This window comes from Panthera tigris, chromosome C2 (assembly GCF_018350195.1).
Source record: "Panthera tigris isolate Pti1 chromosome C2, P.tigris_Pti1_mat1.1, whole genome shotgun sequence".
Lineage (NCBI taxonomy): Eukaryota > Metazoa > Chordata > Mammalia > Carnivora > Felidae > Panthera > Panthera tigris.
The window spans coordinates 113,406,886-113,424,655 of NC_056668.1; the positions used below are offsets into that span (position 1 = coordinate 113,406,886).

General features: G+C 39.2%; 1 protein-coding gene across 2 annotated transcripts in view; it reads right to left on the reverse strand.

The window, feature by feature from the left end:
• RNF13 (ring finger protein 13) overlaps positions 1 to 6,563 on the reverse strand; it is a 163,250-nt gene extending 156,687 nt beyond the window's left edge. The window contains exon 1 of one of the 2 annotated variants that reach the window (XM_007086312.3): positions 6,413 to 6,563. The gene's annotated coding sequence lies outside the window, so the exon portion shown is untranslated. Of the gene's footprint in view, positions 1 to 5,788; positions 5,945 to 6,412 lie in introns of those variants that run through there. The other variant, XM_007086310.3, reaches the window with a different exon arrangement.
• Between the last annotated feature and the right edge of the window lie 11,207 nt (positions 6,564 to 17,770).

Sequence of the window (17,770 nt, forward strand, 5' to 3'; positions counted from 1 at the left end):
TATTTCAAAGTGCTCTACAATATTAGTTACAATCTGGTATCGTACTCTTATTATCTTTTTAAAATTATGACCTTATACATACATAGTATAAGAAAGATCTAATTGGGGTGCCTGGGTGGCTCAGTTGGTTAAGCGTCCGACTTCGGCTCAGGTCATTACGTCACAGTTTGTGAGTTCGAGCCCCACGTCGGGCTCTGTGCTGACAGCTCAGAGCTGGAGCCTGCTTTGGATTCTGTGTTTCCCTCTCTCTCTCTGCTCTTCCCCTGCTGATGTTCTGTCTCTCTCCTTCAAAAATAAATAAACATTAAAAAAAAAGATCTAATTACTTTTCATTATTAAAATATACATTATTTCTCCCTCTAGAAGATAAGGTCCATGAGAGCCAAAGATTTGTCTCTTTGGTTCACTGATACACTCTGAGTGCCTAGAACAGGGCCTTCCATCAAAGGTACTTAAATATTTGTTGACTGCATGAATGCTATAAGTATTAGGATCCAAATAGTAGGATGGAAGTACTATTTCCAGTAATGATGTGACAAAACATGTAAACCTTTCCTTACCCTAATGTGTGTGCCTAACCTCCAATTTTTTATTTGATTGGCCAATTACTCAGACCTTATATTAAACAGAACTAAAATTAGTTCACAGATGGATAAACTATACTGTTTAACATCATGCCCTACCCAACTGCATCAAACCCTAGTAAATCTGCCAAGAAACCTATAAGCCCTTCTACTACTTAGACCTGAGCCCTTTTTCAAGTATAAAAGGTCTCCAGATGTTTTCCTTCTTTCCTGTAGCAGCTCAGAATTGGGATTATCATTCTCATCATTTTACCGAATGAAAAATTGAAGCCAGAGAATGGTTAGCAGAAAGTTAGATTCGTTCACAGAATCTCTATTCTTCCTACCACATCATGCAGCCTTCTCCTGTTATCCTTTGAGACTCTTCTCCCACATTCCTGGCTATAAATACAATCTCTCTGGGTCCCCTCTTCTTTGCTGTCCCCATAATAAGCACACAGGCTCTCTGATTGTAAAGGTTTTGCTATTAATAATTCAGGGTAACAAAGACAAGAGGGCAAAAATAACAAATCTGGAGACGTTACAACAATTCAATGCTCAACATGTGTGTGTATAAATGCCTGGTACTATATAAAAATCATAGCATCTTTCCAAGTTCTTGCTGTGAGAATCCCAAGCCTCCAAATTTACTGGTTCTCTTCTGAAATAATAAATATGAGCACTGCTAGGTTTCCAAAATTTTCCCTCTCTACTACTTTCCCTCCCTTCCTCCCAGGACACAAAATATATTACAGGGAGAAATAGTGGGTACATCTCTATCAAGTGAGAAATCTGCATTTCTAAGGACCTTCAGGAGTCACATCACTCCTATAAAATTCTGACCCACAGGAGGATGACTGCCTTAGACCATCTCCTCACAGTGTGAAAAATTGGCATTTTCTCTTTTTATGGAATACACAGAGCTCCCAGCTCCCACTTTACATTTCCAAACATTTGAACAACTCCTCAGTATCAAAATTAAAATCCCTATCATAAATTCTCCTCCTAGGGGCACCTGTGTGGCTCAGTTAAGCATCTGACTCTTGATTTCCACTCAGGTCATGATCTACAGTTTATGAGATTAAGCCCTGCATCAGTAGGGCTCACAATGACAGTGTGCAGCTTGCTTGTGATTCTCTCTCCGCCCTTCCCCTGAATGCACGCATGCTCTCTCTGTCAATTAATTGATTAATTAATTAATTCTCCTCCAACATTTGCTTCTACCAGGACTTGTTCTTCATCATAATATCTTTTTTTTTTTTTAATAACATCACTATCTTAGGCCCATACTCAGGTCAGTTCCCAATGTTGATGTCAACATTTCTCAAATCTATACCCTTCATTATAATCCCACCATCACCTTTTCTTGTCTCAACTACTCTAATTAAACTCCAGGTATTCCTACCTCCAGGCTTAAGCTCCTTCACTGTATTTCTGCTCCATTTTCATATCCATAAAGAGGGCTTCTTCTCAACTAAGAATAGTGTACAAAATCTTTATCTGGCATTTAAAGATCTCCATACTTTGCATCGATCTACCTTTACCAGCCTGTACCTTAAACATACAACCTCAGCAAATGTTCTCGGCTTTCCTACCTCTATTTATTTGCTTGGGTAGCATCCTTATGAAGAACTCTTTCCTCTCCCATCCTCCTCCAACTGCTAATAACCTTTCAAATGATCACATCCTCAACATAAAAGGAAAAAGGCTGAGGCACGTATCATTCATTGAACACATTCTGTTCAGTATTTTACAAATGACCTTAATCCCCACAAACACATAATGGCTTAAGAGTATATTTTTGAGGAAGGAATTGAGGAAATGGAGAGCCAAAGGAGCTTACCCAATCTAAACAAGCAAGAATCCAAAATAACCTCAGAGTATTTTGTATTTTTCAATAAAACATGGCACAAGGTGGACAAGCCTGACAGTCAGGATGCCTAGGTTCAAATCCCAGTTACTCCACTAGCAATCTGTATGAACTCAGGAAGTTATGTACTTGTAAGGTCTTTATTTCCCCATCTATAAAAAGGGAATAATTGTACTACTTACCACATCAGTAACAGAATTACATGACATAATGTAAAGTGCTTAGAATTGTATTTGGCCCATAGTAAAAAAATCAATGTTAACTGTTATTAGTGTTGTTATTTTATTTATAGGCTATAATATGTGAACTGACAATACCAATTATATGTTCTTATTGTTCCCAAATCAACTTTTGGGCAAAAGCTGTATAAAGCTTGGGCGCCTGGGTGGCTCAGTCGGTTAAGGGTCCGACTTCGGCTCAGGTCATGATATCGCAGTTTGTGAGTTTGAGCCCTGCGTCAGGCTCTGTGCTGACAGCTCAGAGCCTGGAGCCTGTTTCAGATTCTGAGTCCCTCCATCTCTTGGTCCCTCCCCTGCTCATGCTCTGTGTCTCTCAATAGTAAATAAATGTTAAAAAAAAAAAAATTAAAGCTGTATAAGCTTAACAATTTATTTTTTTTAATTTTTTTTAATGTTTATTTATTTTTGAGAGAGAGACAGAGAATGAGTGGGGGAGGAGGAAAGAGAGAGGGAGACACAGAATCTGATGCAGGCTCCAGGCTCCGGGCTGTCAGCACAGAGCCCGATGCGAGGCTCGAACTCACGAACAGTGAGATCATGACCTGAGCTGAAGTCAGACTATTACCGACTGAGCCACCCACGTGCCCCAACAATATATTTTATTATTGCTCAATAAATATTTGCACAACACAGGAATCTTTAAACAATGATTAAACTGCCATGCTTTATTAAAAGAGATTCATTTGTCTATTAGTTCTGTTTCCTCTTTTGGGGAAACTAACAATGCTTCCTAACCTTCTTCCCTTTTTTAGGCCACATGAAACTACCATATGCAATGCCACATGGTAGTAATATGTCAAATGGCACAAAACCATTATTGAGACTCAAACTTATTTGTCTTCTGCTATATGTTACTAACTCCCAGGTTTTAAAATGTCCAAAATGACACTTTTTATTTACACACCAATTATTTCTAGGTCATAGTAACATGAAGCAAGTATACCATGATATCTGACCAGGCCATTTCATTTTATACATCTTTATGGCAAGAACTGTAAGGCATAAAATATTTTAATTCAAAGATATAAACTTATCATACCCTTAGTCCTACCTTAACTTTGCTAAAATGAGTGCCTGAAAAGCTTCTGATAAGTATGTTACCCTGGAATGCAGAAAAATATCAAGGAAGGGTGTTGAATGCTATTAACAGTGTAAGCCCCTCCAAAATGCTTGAGAGAAAGAACTTTGAACAAGGATAGATGAGAACTTATTCCAAACCCTTCAGTATTAAACCTCACAAACCAAGATTATGTCCATACGATTTACTATTACATATGGTGATACCACGCTGGCTGGCTTCAGATAAAGACAAAGTTAAAAATACACATATTAATAAAACACTTGTCATTCCTGACATGGAAATAACTGAGCTCCTACCCAATCATTTCAAAGACAAAACAAGCAAACAAAAACAGACCCCCAAAAACTTTGAAGCTTAACTGTGTAACAGACATTTTATTTCAACAAATTCCTACAATTCTTCCCTTACTCACAGGTAAAGTCACAGAATCAGCAAGAAGCAGAGCTGAAAGCTGGACCCAACCATATTTGGGATCCAGTGTTTTCCATAATCCACAATGACATGGTATACATTTGCATCACTCTCTTCATATACACACATTTTATTAAAAAACTGAAACAAAAGCTTCAAAAGAATAGTCTCACTCCATAGAATGTCCTCTGATATTTTTTCTCTTTCTAATGTTAATGTCAATGTGCTAAATTGATTCCCATTAATTGAAACCCATTAATAAGTCTCCATGGGCCCCAAACTACAACACTGCACTACAATTAAAAAAAAAAAAATTTTTTTTTAATGTTTACTGAGGGGGGTGTGGTGAATAGGGGAGAGGCAGAATGAGAGGGAGACAGAGAATCCGAAGCAGGAGGCTCTTGGATGTCAGCGCAAAAGCCCTATGTGGGGCACGGAACCTACCAACCATGAGATCATGACCTGGGCAGAAGTCAGATGCTCAAGGACTGAGTCACCCAGGCGCCCCTGCACTACACTTTTTACCTCCCGTTTAAAATTCCTTTTAACTGCTACAACAAGTCTAGTTTTGTTTCTCTGAAATGGAACTAATCTTCCCAACCCATTAAAAGCTGTCCTTAAAAAGATAAAACCCTTGAAAGCCCTTTAAATCTTGAATTGATCTATTTCTCTACTACAACCCTTTGGAGGCACACCCATCTTAGTTTTTCATATTGTATCAAAAACTGCAGATGTTCTCCTTGGAGAACAACAGATCATTGTTGAAAGGAATGCGTTAGTTTTCACTGTTCCTGCTGCATCACTGAGGAACATTTCACACTCAGGGCAAGTTTGGGGCAACAGAAACGAACCTGAGCAGCTGCCCACGGTGCTGAAACGGGGGATGAAACAATAATTTTGGAAATTTACTCCTGCCAGATTAGGACAAAATAAAAGAATTCACCAAAAACTAGCAGAGAACACTCAGTGGCTGCCACTTAAGTTGCTTGAATGCTTCTGGGATAGCTTGGCTTTTGTGTCTGCCCACTCCCTCACTGGGACAGAGTTCTTACATCAGTGCAGGTCAACTCCGTAAGTACCCTGGTAGAGCTGCTGGCTTTAAGAGGACTGGGACATGGAATCTGTCCCTAGTAGAGTCGCGTTCCACCTTCAATCTGAGCTTCCAGTCGGGGGTGGAGGAAGGTTACAAAGAAGGGAGGTGACTGCCCTCCTTTTTTCAAAGACTACATAGTCCCCGCAACTGTAGTCAAGCGATATCTCCCGGGGACTTTGCGGCAGGTGACTGACCAAGAGAAGCCTTCCAAACATCTTCCCAGGCTCCTGCCACCGCAGGATGGGAATGTGAGAAGCCAAACAGATAATACAACAACTTTATACACAAATTCAAAGGGTGGGGGTGGGGGAGAGCGGGAATCTGCCGTCAGAGGGCAGAGGGTTTTTGTTTTTGTTTTTGTTTTACCTTTTGCAAAAAGCCTATTTCCTCCGCACCCAGCCTGGGGAGGAGCAGCAAAGACCTCAGCAGCCGGGCCGCCACCGAGGGCCGGTGAGGGGGTGTGTTCCCCCCGCCAGGCCCCAAAGGAATCAATCCCCTGCCCGGCCGCCGAGAGGCCAGAGAGGCTCTTACCTGGAAGCCTGGCCCCGCAACACAAATAGGCTCGCCCACCGCGTCGCTGCGGGAGAAGTCCCTACCCTGACTTCATGACTGAATATCCGCACCGACCCCCACAGCCGGAATCGAAGTGGGGACGACAACACCAAGGCTAGACGGAAGTCCCGCCTCGCGGGCCTCATTGGCCGGCACGCGAAGACGAAGAAAAACCATTGGGCCACAGAGCTGTTTGCTAAGGCCCTTCCCACTCTCACACAGCGTCTCGCTGCTTGCTCCAGCTGGCAGGGAGAAAAGCCCAGTTCGTGGAGTGGCGTCTTGGCCGCGTGATCGGTCTACCCGGGAAAGGAAGGGAAGGGGGGGGGGGGGGAGCGGGCTTCTGCAGCGCAGCTGAAGGATCCGCTTTTTGGCAGGGGAAGGGGCAGGCTGGCGGAGGGGATTGGCTGTGAAAGCCTACCACCCACTGTTCGTCCCCAGGCGTGGAGGCTGTGGGGTCAGCAGGGGACCATACGGAGCGGCCAGGGCCAGCCGGCTTGGTCCGCTCTGGCTTTGGGACGAAGCAGCCCGAGACCCAGCTGGCGGGCTGCCCCTGGGCGGGGCTGGCTCTGGCACTGTTAAGTCTCTTCCCTGCACCACACTCACCCGACTGGCTGAAGGGGCGAGGACGAAATCTCATCCCCACTGCATGGAGTCCAGGCTGAGATCCGATGGATGGGATCAAGTCCCACCAACGCCTTAGATAAGAGTCCGGGTCGCGTTGTTAGAGATGCGAGCAGACTGAAGGCTGAAAGCGAGTACCCGGACGCCTGGCTCGGAGCCGTGCTGACGTCAGCACTCCGGGCCTGACACGCGCCATCCCCGGGACTCAGCAAAAGTCAAACCGTGTGATTAAGCCCTAGGTCAGCCTTTTAAAACCCGAGCCTCCTTTTGGCGAGCCAAAAACAAAACAAAACAAAAAAACTCTTCCTACCGCCCTTCTGATTAACCTTCGGACCCGAGTATCCCAATCTTAAACCAAGCTACTTTGAAATTTAAATTACCTGGATTGGAACATCCTCACTGATTAACCAGTCACCAACTAGCAACTTTAAAGAGGCACTGTGCTTACGGCAAAGAATGCCAGGAAACCTAAATTCTGGTCCTGCTTCTGCTTCAAAATAATGTCCCTTTAAAAATCCATTACAGGCTTCACATTCTTCAACCTCATCTTTTCAACAAAGGAGGGACTAAAGGGGGTTATCACCAAAAGAACCACCTGTAGAACACCACTGTTGTAACTTGTAACCTTGATTGCCCTCGGGATACCTGCGTGGCTGGCACAAAAGAATGGGAGGAAAACTTTCCCTACTGTGTATGCCTTTTGAATTTTGAACCTTGTGAATATTATGTACTCAAAATTTAAACACAAAAAATTTTAAAAATAGAATTCAACAACGGCCATCAAAGGTACTTTGCTCTCTTATGTATTATGGCTACATATTCTATACATTCTTTGATTTTCATTAGTTATGAAGACATTCAATACTTAATACACAGATCTACCTCTAAGAAAGTCATAAATAAAGGGGCACGTGGGTGGCTCAGTTGGTTGAATGTCTGACTTAGGCTCAGGTCACGATCTCACTGGTTTGTGGGTTCAGACCACCGGCTGCCAGCACAGAGCCTGGAGCCTGCTTCTGATTCTGTATCTCTCTCTCTGTCCCTCCCCTTCCTGTGCTCTGTCCCTCAGGAATGAATAAACATTAAAAAATATATATTTTATTTTAAAGAAAGTCATAAATAAAAATCAGAATTGGGAAGGAAAGGGAGGGGGGAACAAACAGAAAATCAGAATTGGAAATATTACATAAAGGCTAGTGTAATAAATGCAAACATAGCCACAATATCTATAAGCATTTTATTAAATTATCTCAAATTGGTTTTATGTTAAATCAGAGTTCTTGAACGACATCAAAAAAAGCAAAAAATAATATTGTCCACATTTTACATGTTAAAAAAATAGCTTTGTTTATTTCTTAAATAAAAGCACCTTTAGTATAGAACATTTTAATCTGACTTTATTCTCCTCTTCAGATCACAACAGGTATAGTTCTTCTAGTTATGAACAAGGTAATGTGCGAGCCGTACTGCATTTATGCAGAATTATGCAGTTATTGTCTGCAGAAGCAATTATTCTCCCCATTGTGCTGACTGAAGATAAATTGGAAGAAAATAGATTGGGAAAACTTACCAATTTGTTTAAAAGTAGGTTAGACAGCAAGATGGATAGATATCTTAGTTACATAGTTTTCAAGAACATGAAGTGTTAATATGGCACATGATACTAATAGTTACTAATTATCTCTGTATATTAAAAAACAAATAAAGGAAAATTAGCTTTTAGGACTTCGTATCTCACAGTTTGTTTGGTTTTTTTTACATCCTCCTAAAAGTAGAAACAGATAGCATGTGAAATTGTAGTATTTCCTACCTCCAAAATATTATAAGACTGCAACAACAACTAAAAAGACAAGATACCCAAATGCCTAATTGTCTAAAATGGCTTAGAAGTAGTTCTCTCTAGTGCAAAGAATGCAGGCAGTGTCTTTAAGCGCTGATATCAACTAGAAACATTAAGATGATTCTCAACCTTATTATATTTACAGTCAGAAAATAAATGGTAATTTTACAATCAGAATAAAACCTATTTTCATTTTGAAAAGAAAATAAAATTATTACTGTGATAAGGAATGGAATCCATAAAAAATCCATAGGAGTTCATATATGTAGGAGTAGGCACATTTGAAAAAGTACAAAATGTAACTAAAACTGTTCTAGGGAGTTTTGGGCCAACATTTAGAAAAGACTCCCAATTCTTCTTTTTTTTTTTTTTTTTTTAAGATTCCCAAATCTTTACCAGATTCCAAACTAATGAATAAGTTCATCTTGTAAGATATATAGTGAAAAGTTCAGAACACGAAAAGACAAGTATCAGGTTTTTCAACAATGCTTATTTTATTTATTTTCAAGGGAATTGAAAAAGGTCAGACCAAAAAAAAAAAAAAAAGTCTGTTTCAAGTTAAATGCCTTATTGGGGTGTCTGGGTGGCTCGGTAGGTTGGGCGTCCGACTTCGGCTCAGGTCATGATCTCACGGTTCGTGAGTCCGAGCCCCGCGTCAGGCTTTGTGCTGACAGCTCAGAGCCTGGAGCCTGCTTCGGATTCTGTGTCTCCCTCTCTCTCTCTCTGCCCTTCTCCCACTCATGCTTTGTCTCTCTCAAAAATAAATAAACATCAAGTTAAATGCCTTATAAATGATCTGGTGGTTGTTTCCCTTGGGGTGAGTTGCCTGCCTCTCTCCCTCCCTCTCTCTCTCTCTCTCTCTCTCTTTACCTAAGATGAATGACATACAATTTCAACTTTTCCTTTCTTATTAGGAACACTGAGAAGCAGTCTTCCTCTATTTGCTAACAAAGTTATTACAAAATAAGCAAGCAAAAATTTATGTGATATAAAGTTAATAAAGATGGAAGAACTCAGGAGTGTGCTTTGAGACAGTCATTTTGGGAAACAATTTGGCATTATCTGGAAAGGCTGAAAAAGAACATTTTCTATGACACAGCAATTCCAACCCAGGGACTATACCCTAAAGAAACACACACACACACACACACACACACACACACACACACACACAAAAGAAACAAAATAAATTCACATGCAGGTACGTTGTAGTGAAATTTAAAGAAGATAAAAGAAAAACAGCAGTTCTGAAATAACAACAGAACAACAACAACAACAAAAGATGGCAGCTGACTTTCTCAATAGCAACAACAACAACAACAACAACAACAACAACAACAAAAACCCTGGAAGTCAATCAAATAATATCTTCAAATACTTAAATAAAATAATTACAATTGTCAACCTAGAATTGTATGCTGATTGCATCATTTAAATGTGAGGGCAAAGTAAAGGCATTTTCAGAGGAAAAACAGCATTTACTTCTAAGAGACTTTTATTGATAGAACTTCTAAAGGATGTCTTCAAGAAGTCAAAAACTGAACCCAAAAGAAAAGGGTAAGATGCAAGAACATATGGAAAGCCAAGAAATTGAGTATAATTTTCAAACCAGTAGATGTCAAAAGGGAATAAAGCATACGTAATTACTCCACTGGCAGGAAAGGTGAGGTGGGAAAGGAGTATATTGTAGGTATTATAAATGGGCAATACAACACAAGGCACAAGAAATACATTAATCACCCTCTAAAAGAGGTAAATGGGGAGGCAGGGGAGGCAGCACCTGGGTGACTCAGTTGGCTAAGTGTCTGACTCTCGTTTTCCACTCAGGTCACAGTCTCAAGATCCGTGGGTTCAAGCCCCTTATCGGGCTCCGCTCTGATGGTGTGGAACCTGCTTGGGAATTCTCTCTCTTTCCCTCTCTCTTTGCCCTTCCCCCTATCACTCTCTCTGTCTCTCAAAATAAATAATAAACTTCAAGAAAAAAATTTTTAAAGAGGTAAATGGGGCACACTTCTCAGTTAAAAGACAGATTGTCAGCTATATTCTTTTTTAACAAGATATAGTAACTAAAACTTAAAGGACACCAAAGGGTTGATAATAAAAGGAAGGGGAAGATATGCAAAGCCATTAACAAGCAAAAGAAAGTTGATATAGCTGTATTACTGTCAAGAGGCAAAAAAACAGGCCTAAAGTCAAATGCATTATTATCAGGATAAATAGAACTATTTAATAATAAGGACAAAAAGAAAAATTTGCAAAGAAGTTATTACCATTATAAACCAATATGCATCCAGAAACATCTCAAAATGTTTAAAGCAAGAATTGACAAACTTAGAAGGACAGGTTGGCAAATCCATAATCAGAATAGAATTTTATACAGCATTTTAAGTAAATGATGAATATTTAGACAACATGTGAAACATACAGAGAGCCCTATAAATATTCTTTTCAAGTACACATGGGATCTTTTCCCAAATAGCAACATACTTATTGTAATGCAAATATCAACAAATATCAAAGAATCAGTGGCCTATAACCCATGTTTTATGACTAGAATATAATATTAGGTTCCAACTATAGACAAAGTTGGTAATTTTTCAAACTTTAAGAGAATACTATAAAGAACTTTAGAATTGGGGCGCCTGGGTGGCTTGGTCGGTTAAGCGTCCGACTTCGGCTCAGGTCATGATCTCACGGTCCGTGAGTTCGAGCCCGCGTCAGGCTCTGTGCTGACGGCTCAGAGCCTGGAGCCTGTTTCAGATTCTGTGTCTCCCTCTCTCTCTGCTCCTCACCTGTTCATGCTCTGTCTCTCTCTGTCTCAAAAATAAATAAACGTTAAAAAAAATTTTTTTTTAAATAAAGAACTTTAGAATAATAAATATGAAAAAATAATGGACAATTTCTAGAAAAAAGCTTTAACTTCTGAAACACATGAGATGTAGAAAACCAAAGAAGACTAAGAAAATTGAAACTGTTAAAAAAATCTACAGCCCTCTCCCATAAAAATCAACTCCAGAAAGTTTTAAAGATGAGTTTACCATACCTTCAAAAAATAGGTAATAAAATTTTCACGCAGTTTCATAGAATCAAAAGGGAAAGCTATTCAATTAATTCCATGAGGATAATATAACCTTGATATCAAAACTGAACAAAGACAGTACAAGAAAAATAATAGGCCAATCTCACTTTGAATTCATACGAAAAAATCCCAAATAAAACAGTGGTAAACTAAAACTAGCAAAGCTTTAAAACAAACAAACAAACAAACAAACAAACAAAAAACGATGACAAAATAGTATTTATTCCTGAAGATAACATTATAAAATTTATTAACAAGATTCACCACATTAATATATTAAAAGTAAAAAGCTATAAGATTACCTTGATATATGCAGAAAAAACATTTGAGAATTAAAGGAGGGACCCATACTGTACAAGACTGTCAGAGAAACCTCTCTGAAAAGACAACATGAGATGAGATTTAAAGAATGAGGATTCCTACATTGAAAACCACAGGAGCCAACTCTGGTCAATTTAAGTTTAAAAAGGCAATTTATTTAAAGGCTATGGGGATACTCACAGGATTAAAAGGATGCCTGAAGTACGCTCTTGTAAAGATCAATAACCAGTAGCTCTAATTGTCCCGTAGAATTAACATTCTCATCCTGGCAGTACTACTCCAGCCATTTTTTATCACTCTGCTTTCAGTTCAAATCCCAGGAAAGGAGCTTTCCACTGGCTTACCTTGTGACACAGATTCATCCCTGATCAGGGTGCCTTAATTAACTGTCCCATCAGATCATACATCAAAAGAGAAAAGTAAGTAATTGAGGTGATATTATCAAAAGAAAATCGAATAAAGGCAGAGTAAGAGCACTCAGAAAGAATTGAACAGCATGTTCAAAGTTCCTGAGGCTAGAACAAGTGGAGCACATTTGTGGCTAAGGAAGCCAGTGGGGCTGGGATGTAGTGAGGGAGGGGAAGAGTGGTAGACTAGGTTGCAGTTGGGCATTACTATTCAAGGTATGGCTCTTGACTGGCCAAATCAGACCTATCTGGGAGTTTGTTGGAAATTCATATTCTCGGGCCCAGGCTGAGAATCAGGCCAAGAATTCTCCAAGTGATTCTTAAATTTGAAAGTCACTGATACAAAGGTTTGTAGACCATAGTAAAAGTTCCAATTCCATCCTAAAGTTAATTAGGAATTTCAAGCAGAGAACCACCCCTGCAATTACATAAGAAATAGACTGAAGAAAGACATGAGTGAAAACAAGGAAACCAGTTAGGAGATTGTTGCAATAATCCAAGAAGAAAATAATGGCCAGAATCAAAGTGATAGCAGAAGAGACAAAAAGAAATGGTCGGAATGAAGATATATTTTGGAGTTCAAATTATGAAGATTCACTGATGGATGTGACAGATGAAGGTTTTTAGTTTGAGCAACTGGGTGGATGGCGGTACCATTTATGACCTAGAGAAACCTGGGTTGATGAAGGAAAACAAAATTTGGGGAGCAAAAAAGCACAAGCTCGCTTTTGTACATGTTAAGATTATGATATCCAAGTGGAGATGTCCAGTACGCATCTGAATAAAAGTAAGAGTGGTACAACAGGAGGTATAAATTTAGAAAACACGGTTGTAAAAGTAGCATTAAATACACGAGAATGTTTGAGATCATTTATAATGAGCAGCCTCCTCTGCAGCATTTTAATAAAACTACTAAACTAAATAAAACACATTTAGAGCTAGCCTGTAGCATAGGTCGAGCAGTTGGTCACCTACATATCATGTTTTGAGTAATGCTTGGTTTCGGCCCCCAATTTTTCCCACATGGAAACCTTACAATGGTATCTTAAATTCCTAAATTAATTATTTTCTTTGGAATCAAAAAGATTTAACTGTCAGCCAATGATACCTCACATTTGATAAGTCCTCTCCCTCAATACTTTCTTGCAGATTGCAAAATCAAATACATTTTTCAGGAAGAGAAGGAAAGTCCACAGAATGGGAAGCACTGAGCAGAAAAGATGAGGATACAGGAGATCTGAGATGGCACTGTCCCAGCATGCAGGGCTTTGATGCAAATGTAAGTGTTCTCCACAATTTAGCCACTACAGGGGACAAGACAGCAGCATGTGCTAGCAGAAGGGAAGGGACGAGGACGATGTGTTTGATTTTACTAAAGAGGGCAGTGGTTAAAGTTCGAATTTAACTTAAAAGTGCTGTATTGATATAAAACATTCCAACAAACAAATGATACGTAATTAGCCTACTGTTTCTTCTGTTTCAGTTATGTTGACAATAAACTGTGTTTTAGAACTGCTATTTCTCCCAGTACTGCTTATTTTCCTCATAATAGTTTTCTTTTCTGTTCACTGATTATTTCCTGTATCAAGCATGAATTTATGCTGGCTAGTAAGTCCACAATTTTACTTCCTTGAAAGAGACTTTGCATCTGGTGACTAGCCCCATAGTCTGGAAATTCTCCTGGATTCTATCCTGATTGTAGTTAAATCTTATCAATCTTGGCAATTTCATGAAATGCATCTGCTCCTAGCATGTTCATTTCCCAAACTAAAGAGTGGGAGAACTGCTTACTTACTCTTGCCATGTGTTCAGATGATCCAATTAAAGCACTAGGTATGTTAGATAGTCATAATAACCAGACACAGTAAAATCTTGGATTGCGAGTAACTTGTTCTGTGAGTGTTCTGCAAGACAAACAAACATTTCTAATAAATTTTAACTTTAGATAAACAAGTGATGTCTTTCAATACGCGTAGTACGTGATGCTGAACGTCACCGGGTCACAAATGAGCCAATGGTTCTTCTCTCTCTCTCTCATTGTGGGATTGTGGGTGATCATCACCCATATTCGGATGCTCAGTCTCAGGCCACAGTGTTTGGCAGAAATCAGTGATTTTTCAGAACATTGGAAGGTGCCCACAACTGGCACTAGTGTGTTTTTTGTCATTTCAAAGCACATACGGACAGTTCTTTGCTTTTCCATACAAGAGTAAGCTTAGTAAGCTTTGCTTCATTCTAGGTCAGGCTGCCTGAAGATATAGACCATTTCCTCTGCTGCCTTATTGCCAGTTACATTAAATACAATATATGATAAGAGTTTATTAATACTGCGTATACGATGGCCCCCATGCAGAAAAAGATTCCATTGAGCTAATAGAGAGCAGTGATTCCATTAGTGATAGTGAAAGTCATCCTAGAGTGCCTGGGTGGCTCAGTCGGTTAAGCTTCTGACTTTGGCTCAGGTTTGACCTCATAGTTCATGGGTTCGAGCCCTGTGTCAGGCTCTGTGCTGAGCGCTCAGAGCCTGGAGCCTGCTTCAGATTCTGTGTCTCCCTCTCTCTCTCTGCCCCTCTCCTGCTCATGCTCTCTCTCTCAAAAATAAATAAATGTTAAAAAAAATTTTTTAATAAATAAAAAGAAAGTCGTCTTACACAGTAACCCTCCTCTCTCTTGCCTCCCTCGCTCCAGACACTTTTCAAAGGTAAGTGTAGGTTAATTTGTTTATTTTTCTTTATATTTTTTACGTTCTTCATTTTTTTGTATTATAGCATTATAATCATTTTTATATGAATATTTGTAGGTTGTGGAATGAATCATCTGAGTTTCCATTATTTCTTATGGGGAAATTCGCTTTGATATACAAGTGCTTTGGATTAAAGCATGTTTCCAGAACGAATTATGTTCGCAAACCAAGGTTTTATTGTAATGTAAAAAAGATATATATCATATGAGAATTGCTAGAATTGATTGCCATTTTTAGCCTTTCCTTCTTTTACTTAGTCTTCCTTCTCTGTTACTTTGTAATGATTTTATTGATTATTCATTGGTCTCTTCATGTTCAGGACCAAGTAAAATGTCTAATTAGGCAACTTTAGTCTCAAGACTTCCAAATCATTCCTTTCAATATTGCTATTTCCCATGTCTAGCTCTTGATTCCCAGGTGATTGGTGCTCTCAAAATATTCCCAGACTTTTCCTTGTTCCCCTGCACCCCTAAATAATAATAATAACAATGGTAGCAGCAACACTGTACTAAGTTTTTTATACATTATTTGATTAATCCTCATGACAACTGTAGGTTCTACTAATGTGTTTATTTTTACAGATCAGGAAACTGTGGTTCAAAGAAATTAAATAACTCATCCAAACTCATGCAGCTAGTGAGAAATGGAATAGACCTCTCAGGCTCTGGAACTGGGATTTGAATGAAGTCTATCCATATCAGAGCCTGAGTTCTGAACTGAAATGATGAAGCATAAGTAGCCAGCATAACATGAGAAAGAGGGCTCCAGGCTGGACGCAGATAACTCTCCTGGGGGATCTTGGGCAAGTAATGCAGTCTCTTGTTCCTCGACTTTATCATATTCTATCTCTGCATAAAGTACTCCTTATCTGAGCCTGTCCTTCACTCTCCAACACCTGAAATTTACCTGTCTTTGATCTCCAAAGCTGTTTCCAGCTGTCGCTGAAAAAATGTTTAAATAAATGATGCAAGAGTATTAGCTTTCTTAAAGGTATATATTTTATGTTAGCTTCCAAAACTACCATACCTTAAGTGAAACTGAAATTTAAATACTATAATGAATGAGAGGAAAAACTTGGCAGGAGAAATCTTCCTAGTATCCCTCCACTATGATGTCACGTAAGCCAATGCTTCTCAAACATTATTATACATAAGAACACCTGGGAGTTTGTGGAACTGCAGATTCTGATTCAGTAGGTCTGTGGTGGGGCCCAAGATTCTAAAGTTCCAGCAAGTAGCCAGGCGATGCTGGAAATCCCCAGACCAAACTTCTAAAGCATCTGTTCCTTTTACAGGTTGAGTCCATTCTCTTTAATCTATCGTTTCTTTTCATGTTTTTCTTTGCTAAATAGCAAATTCAAGAAACTGTAAAGTCTGATTTTTAGTTCCCTCTTTGGTTGACCCAGGAGGGTGTCCCTTACTTTCTTGCAAACTCTGTCGTGCACTTACAAAGATGCACTATATTTAACTCAATGCATCTAGGTGTTTTAGGATTGCTTAAACCTGCATGATTGCTTTTTCAGTTAAAATTAAAATAATAATATATTACTTTTTTTAAAAAAACCTGGGGCACCCAGGTGGATCAGTCAGTTGAGCGTCAGACTCTTAATCTCAGCTCAGGTCTTGATCTTAAATAAAAACAGAAACAAACTGAGTAAAACTATACCTTAAATGAATCAGGAATAATATGAGGATAGGAAGAATACTGAGAATTAAGAATTCTACTTCCTTTTTTCGAACTTGATTTTATTCTCAAAAAACTGGTCTATTGCAGCACAAGATCCAACCTAGAACTACAACAAATCCTTTCTATGAAAAGCTTTTCCGATTATAAAGAACTACTTAGAAGAGGGAGTCAACACAGTAAATCATCACGCCTAATTCATATTCAAAGTACAGACTACTAGTTCTTAAACTTTTGGTAGGTTGACAAGGGTGAAGCAAGCTTTGTGGTGAAAATAAGCTTGCATATTTTCACTTGCAAAAAAAAATAAGTATTTTCTAATAAATATAATTTCTAAAATTTCATGAATTTTAGGGGCGCCTGGGTGGCTCATGGTTAAGCGTCTGATTTCGGTTCAGGTCATAATCTCAAGATTGGTGGGTTTGAGCCCCACTTTGGGCTCTGTGCTGACAGCTCAGAGCCTGGAGCCTGCTTCAGATTCTGTGTCTCCCTCTCTCTCTGCCCCTCCCCTGCTCATGCTCTGTCTCTCTCTGTCTCTCAATAATAAATAAACGTTAAAAAAAAAAAAAAGAGGCTCATCAGGTGATTCAATTGCATATTTATGCTTTCTTAGATGAAAACAACAGAACTTAGTGACAAAAATTTAAAGTTACAAAAATAAAAGCATAATTATATATTAAAAATAGATGCTGCAATGAGACACCACTCCGCACCAGTCAGAATGGCTAGCATCAAAAAGACAAGCAATCACAAGTGTTGGCAAGGATGTGGAGAAAAGGGAACCCTTAGGCGCTGTTGGTTATTACTAAATTGGTGCAGCCACTGTGGAAAACACTATGGAGGGGCCTCAAAAAAATAAAAATAGAATTATCATATGATCCAGCGATTCCACTACTGGGTATTTACCCAAAGAAAATGAAATCACTAATTCAAAAAGATATACACATTTACTGCAGCATTATTTACAATAACCAAGTATGGAAACAGCCCAAGTGTCCGTCGACAGATGAATGGATAAAGAAGATGTGGTATACGTATATGGTGTGGTGTGTGGGTATGCGTGGGTGTGTGGGGGTGTGTATGTGTGTGGGGGGATATGCATGGGTATACACACATACACACCCATGCATACACACACACACACACACACACACACACACACATACATACAATGAAATATTACTCAGCCACAGAAAAGAATGAAATCTTGACATTTGTGACAACATGGAAGGAACTAGAGGGTATTATAATAAGTCAAATCAGACAA